Consider the following 6,106-nt stretch of genomic DNA (forward strand, 5'->3'; position numbering starts at 1 on the left):
CAGAATGGTGGCATATTAGAAAAAAACATATCACCTACCAAGTCTCCCAATTTAAAACGTGCAGGGGGTAGAATGAAGCCTCGAGGAGGTTTGGGATCACGGTTACAGATGACTTTAAAACACCACTTTGAAGTCCAGATCCCGGCAGTATTAAAAATCTTCCTTACTGAAATGATTTTTTTAAAATAGGTGTTTAAAAATGTAGCAATAACATTAAGATTTGCAAATGGAGAATACATTTTTATAACAACTGTAAGAGATTCATCAATTTCGTGCTCATAGATCTTAAGGCCCTGTACCCTTGCATCATTTAAATTTTGTGGAATCTTGGCTAAAAAACTTTAAAAAAATACAGTTTTGAGTGAAAGTGACATCATCTTTTTGTATAGTCCTGTATGGCTAAGATTTCGTGCCTTTGCACTCCAAACACGCCATACAGGACTTTCTCTACTAAATAATCAAGCTTATATATATCTTTTTTACTCTCTGTCACATATAGTCTCTCGGTATCTTTTGATCTTAGCGTAATCCGGGATCTGGTGCTCATCATTATCTTCCTTTTCTTGTCTCATCACATTCTCTCGCAATTTCTCTGTTCCTCCACGGGTCTCGTCATATTTGGCATCATCCTTTCTTGGGGTTCCTCCATCCTTGGAACTTCTCCTTGGGTCTTTTCCATTTTTTCCGCCTTTCTTCTTTCTCTCCATAAAGATATATCCGTCTCCTCCGGTCTCTCCTCCTGCTCCTCCTCCTCCTCCTTCGACCCTGTCTCCTCCTCCTCCTCCCGGGTCGTCTGCCATAGATGGAACCTTGGCGCTTGTCTCAAGCGACTAAAATACAAATGCTCCTCCAATTGTCCGTAGACTCCTGGAGGTAACGTGGGATCGCAACCTGACGCCCCCGGGACTAAGCCTCTCTCCCAATAGCAGCAGGGGGGTGAAGTCCAGGCGATAAACCTAGGAAGATCCCCCCAAACCGAGAGAGAGGGTACCCGAGAGCTACCTCTTGACACAGAAACAAGTGCAGCACCTCACAGTACTACACTTGATCCTAGCCAAAAGGCCGAGAAGTGATAACCAGAAAAGGGTTCGCCCTACAGGCCGATGGTCCCCAATGCAGAACACTTGTGAAGGCGATAGGCTACAGGCCCCAGCTGCAGAGACAGTCCAGGAGGCTTATTTCTCTCACAAACCAGGGAAAACGTGCGTCCTACTCTCTGAAATCACCAGCATGCTCCACTTCGTGTTTTTCGTATCTGCATTGCTCCGCCCACCACTTTTGGTAACGCCTTTTATTTGCACGCAATTCCTGGTGCCAAAGCACGCCAAGCAGAAAGACTGATGAGGAGTGAATGGAGAGTAGTGAAAAAAAAAAGGGTATGCATTGTTGATTGTGATGTCACTGCCCCATTGTTGAGTGTTCCGTCAGGGCCCTTGTGATGTCATCCACTGACCTGATCTTACTTGAGCTCTGACCTGACAAGCCTCTTGTGACACGTGCAGTGTTCCGTCCATTGGCCAGACAAGGCAGGTCCAGCTGTTGCTGATACATAGGAAATGCTGGACTACTTTTTAGCCTCCAAGTCATCCATCCAGTTCAAAAGATCCACACGAGGGAGACACAGGCAAACAAACTTTTGTTATTTACTAAAGCACTAGGAAAGCTAAATTGGTTACATCAAGACAACTTGCTACAAAAGGAAGGGTCAATTCACAGGAACAACTCAGCAGCCCGTCCAGGTGCGCACTACAGGCCCAAATCAAACCCAAGGTGCGTGGAGTGGAGGTCCAAACACTTTATTCAGGTGATGAGCCAATTAACCCAACAATTAAGCCATCAATCTTAATTGGATTTGGGGTGTGAGGAGAGGTGACTGGCTGGCTGGGTTGGTTGCTTGGTGCTGGAACAAACCCACACAAAGCTGATGCAATTAGGAGATTGACAAGCTAGATGCAGGGATGCAGAAAGCAGCACAACACAGCCCTCACAGAGGAAAAGCTGAAGTGCAGACTCCTGAGGCAGGACACAGCAACTTTCCACTTGCCTGCTGGAGGGATGCTTGAAATCCATCTCTCAATTTCATTCTGTTTTTTTATACTGGAATAGAAAGGGTCCTGGAGGTACTGCAATACCAGGTCAATGCGTGGAGTGGAGAGAGCAAGCTCTTTTTCCATCTCCCTGTTCGAAAAATCCATTTAATATATGGTCCCCAGATAGGGGACGTATCAGATATTAAACTGATGAGAACAGATTTTTTTTTTTTCCCACTCAGATCTTAAGTCTTAAATCTTAAAGTATCACAAAACAAAGAAATCAAAATAAGACTTTTCGTCAAACCATCATTGTGGAACTTAAAAAACTAACTATTAAATTTTCTGAACAAAATTTTTTATTTTTTTAATATATCTCCTTTTTTTATATATCTCCTTTATATATACATTTTTTTTTCTTTTTTTTTTCTTTACCTTACCAACTTACTACCCAATTTACTTACTTTACTCTCTATGAGGTCAACAAATTTTAACTGTCTTGTTTCTATCTCTCTTTTGCTTTCTCTTTACCCAAATCTAGTTTCTCTTTCCAAAAAAAAAACATAGAGATAACTCAAACATAACTTAACACACTTATCTACGGACAGCTCTTCTCTTTTCAAAGTCACAATACATCTACACTTCCACAACGCTAATTTCCCACTTGATAAGATTGACCAAACAATTTTAAAATCTTCTTTATCAATCTTCAATCCATATAAAACCATTTCATATTCTAATCCAACCAACTTGCTCACATTTTTAATTAGATTCCCAATCTTTCTCCACACTTCTTGCGCAAACTTGCAATTCCAAAATATATGGATTGGATTTTCAATTTCAGCACAGTTTTTCCTGGGACAACATTCACTCCACGCACACCCTCTCCTATACATGAAATCACGAGTTGTTAGACAGTCTTTAATAATGCACCAATTTGAATCCTTCTGCTCATTTGTTAAAAAGTATATATTGCTATTCAACCATATTTTTTCCACTATATTTCCTGAAAATTTTTCCACTGGGCTCATAATTACTCTATGATCCAACACCTTCAAAACCTTCCTATGACACTTTAATACATTTACTTCACAATCAGTTAACCTAAATTCTCTCAACATTCTCTCAATGATAATATAATATTCAGGAGGCGTAAATATGTATGTTTTTTTAAGATCCAACATTACCCACTTTCTAATAAAATAAAAAAAACATATTATATGTCAATAAAAACTTAACTCTCGAATCCGACCCAGTCAAAACACTTATACAATAGGATAAATATCTAATGTATAGGAATCTTCTAATATCGTGGAAGCTTTTCCCGCCCATCTGCTTTAACTTATATAATTTATCTCTTCTCACTCTTTCCATTTTAGACTTCCATAAAAAATTTAAACATAACTTTATCAATTTCCTCATAATAAAAAAAGGAGGAATAAAAACTGCAGCTACATATAAAAAAATTGGTAATAGAACTTGTTTTATAATTAAAATCTTCCCTTCCATAGTCAGAGATCTTAACCCTTTCACGACCGCAATCTGTATATATATACGTGATAGCTACACATACCCCATGCAGCTACCACGTATATATACGTTCTGGCAGCTCTTTAATCCAAGCGCTGCAAAGCGCTTGGATTAAAGCTTCTGCCCCTGCCCTGTATGCTGTCACGGACAGCATACAATGCAGTAATGCCGGCAAGGGACCAATCAGAGTGGCCCCTTGCCGTCAATCGATCCGATTGGTTAGTTAAAATGCTGGTTTCATGCTCTGATCTGCGCTTTGCAGATCAGAGCATGAAATCAGGTAATTTGTCCTCGAGTAATACACGGCCCCCCCCGCCGATCTGTTCCCCCGATCTGTGCCCCCCCCCTTGTGCCGCCTGCAGCTCAACTCCTAGCTGCCGTGATGCGGTCCGCCCCCTCCCCGCCCCATGCAGTCATTTTGTAGTCCTCCCCGATTTTGTAGCCTCATGCAGTCCTCCCCGATCCCCCTGCTGTGTGCGATGGCGGCGGCTCCATTACTGAGCCGCCGCCATCAGCAGAGTATGTCAGCTCTATGCTGACACTCTCCTGTAACCCCATAGATGCCGCGGTTGCGGCATCCATGAGGTTAACAGAGGGAGGGAGCTCCCTCTCTCAACCATCGGGGCTGCAGCGCTGTGATTGCAGCACCCGATGGTTGCCATGGCAACCGAACGCTTTGCAAAAGCGTCCTGTTGCCATGGAAAGGTGTCCAGTGCTGCCACCTACAGGACATCTGGAAGTATTATACTTTGGAATGCAAGAGCATTGCAAAGTATAGTACAACTATCAGCCCCACTGGATCTTGAAGATCCAAGAGGGAACTGATAAAAAAATGAGAAAATAATAAAAGTAAAAATAAATAAATAAATAAAAATGTAAATTATAAAAAGAAATTGCCTTTTCCTATAAAAAAATGAAAAAATAAAATAAAATACACATATTAGGTGTCAGCGCGTCCGTAACGACCGCCTCTATAAATATATCACATGATAGACCCCGTCCGATAAACACCATAAAAATAAAATAAAAAAAACAGTGCCAAAAAAGCTATTTTTGTCACCTTACATCACAAAAAGTGCAACAGCAAGCGATCAAAAAGGCTTATGACCCCCAAAATAGTACCAATCAAACCGTCACCTCGTCCCGCAAAAAATGATACCCTATTTAAGACAATCGCCCCAAAAATAAAAAAGCTATGGCTCTCAGACTATAGACACACTAAAACATCATTTTTTTGGTTTCAGAAATGCTATTATTGTGTAAAACTTAAATAAATAAGAAAAGTGTATATATTAGGTATTTCCACGTCCGTAACGATCTTCTCTATAAAACTATCACATGACCTAACTCCTCAGATGAACGCTGTAAAAATAAATAAATGAAAACTGTTCCAAAACAGCCAATTTTTGGGTCACCTTGCCCCATAAAGTGTAATAATGAATGATCAAAAACTCCTATGTACCGAAAATTGGTACCAATAAAAACCTCAATTCTTTCTACAAAAAACGAGCCCCTGCACAAGACGATCGGCAGAAAAATAAAAAACATATGGCGTTCAGAAAACCAATCCAGTACAATCTGCCTTCCAAAAATCGTATGGCATTCCTTTCCTTCTGCGCCCTGCCGTGTGCCCGTACAGCAGTTTACGACCACATATGGGGTGTTTATGTAAACCGCGGAATCAGGGTAATAAATATTGAGTTTTGTTTGGCTGTTAACTCTCAATGTGTTAAAGAAAAAAAAATTATAAAATGGAAAATCTGCCAAAAAAGTGAAATTTAGAAATTTCATCTCCATTTTCCTTTAATTCTTGTGGAATGCCTAAAGGGTTAACTAAGTTTGTAAAATCAGTTTTGAGTAACTTGAGGGGTGTAGTTTCTACAATGGGGTCATTTATGGGGGTTTCCACTATGTAGGCCCCACAAAGTGACTTCAGATCTGAACTGGTCCTTAAAATGTGCGTTTTGGAAATTTTCTTAAAAATTCTAAGAATTGCTTCTAAACTTCTAAGCCTTCTAACGTCCTAAAAAAATAAAATGACATTTCCAAAATGATGCCAACATAAAGTAGACATATGGGGAATGTTAAGTAATAAATATTTTATTAGGTATCACTTTCTGTTTTAGAAGCAGAGAAATTGAAATTTGGAAAATTGTGAATTTTTCAAAATTTTTGGTAAATTTGGGATTTTTTCATAAATAAAGGTGAAATATATTGACTCAAATGAAGTACAATGTGTCACGAGAAAACAATCTCAGACTGGCTTGGATAAGTAAAAGTGTTCCAAAGCTATTACCACATAAAGTGACGCATGTCAGATTTGTAAATTTTGACCTGGACACTGGGGCATCAATGACCCTTGGTCATGAAAGGGTTAAATTCCACCAACATATCTTTTTTTTAACCCTTTCCAACAAAGATTCCCAATTTTTTGTATTACCAACAGTTTTTGAAAAAAATATACCTAAAATCTTCAGCTCACTAACACTTGTTAACCTATAATCTGAGTCTAAAAGCAAATCTCCAATACACATAAAATTAGATTT

At 39.6% G+C, this 6,106-nt stretch overlaps 1 pseudogene; it reads right to left on the minus strand.

Moving 5' to 3' along the window:
• Positions 1-2,098: 2,098 nt before the first annotated feature.
• On the minus strand, positions 2,099-2,314 carry LOC122942814 (annotated as a pseudogene).
• Between the last annotated feature and the right edge of the window lie 3,792 nt (positions 2,315-6,106).

The sequence above is a fragment of the Bufo gargarizans genome, chromosome 6 (assembly GCF_014858855.1).
Source record: "Bufo gargarizans isolate SCDJY-AF-19 chromosome 6, ASM1485885v1, whole genome shotgun sequence".
NCBI lineage: Eukaryota > Metazoa > Chordata > Amphibia > Anura > Bufonidae > Bufo > Bufo gargarizans.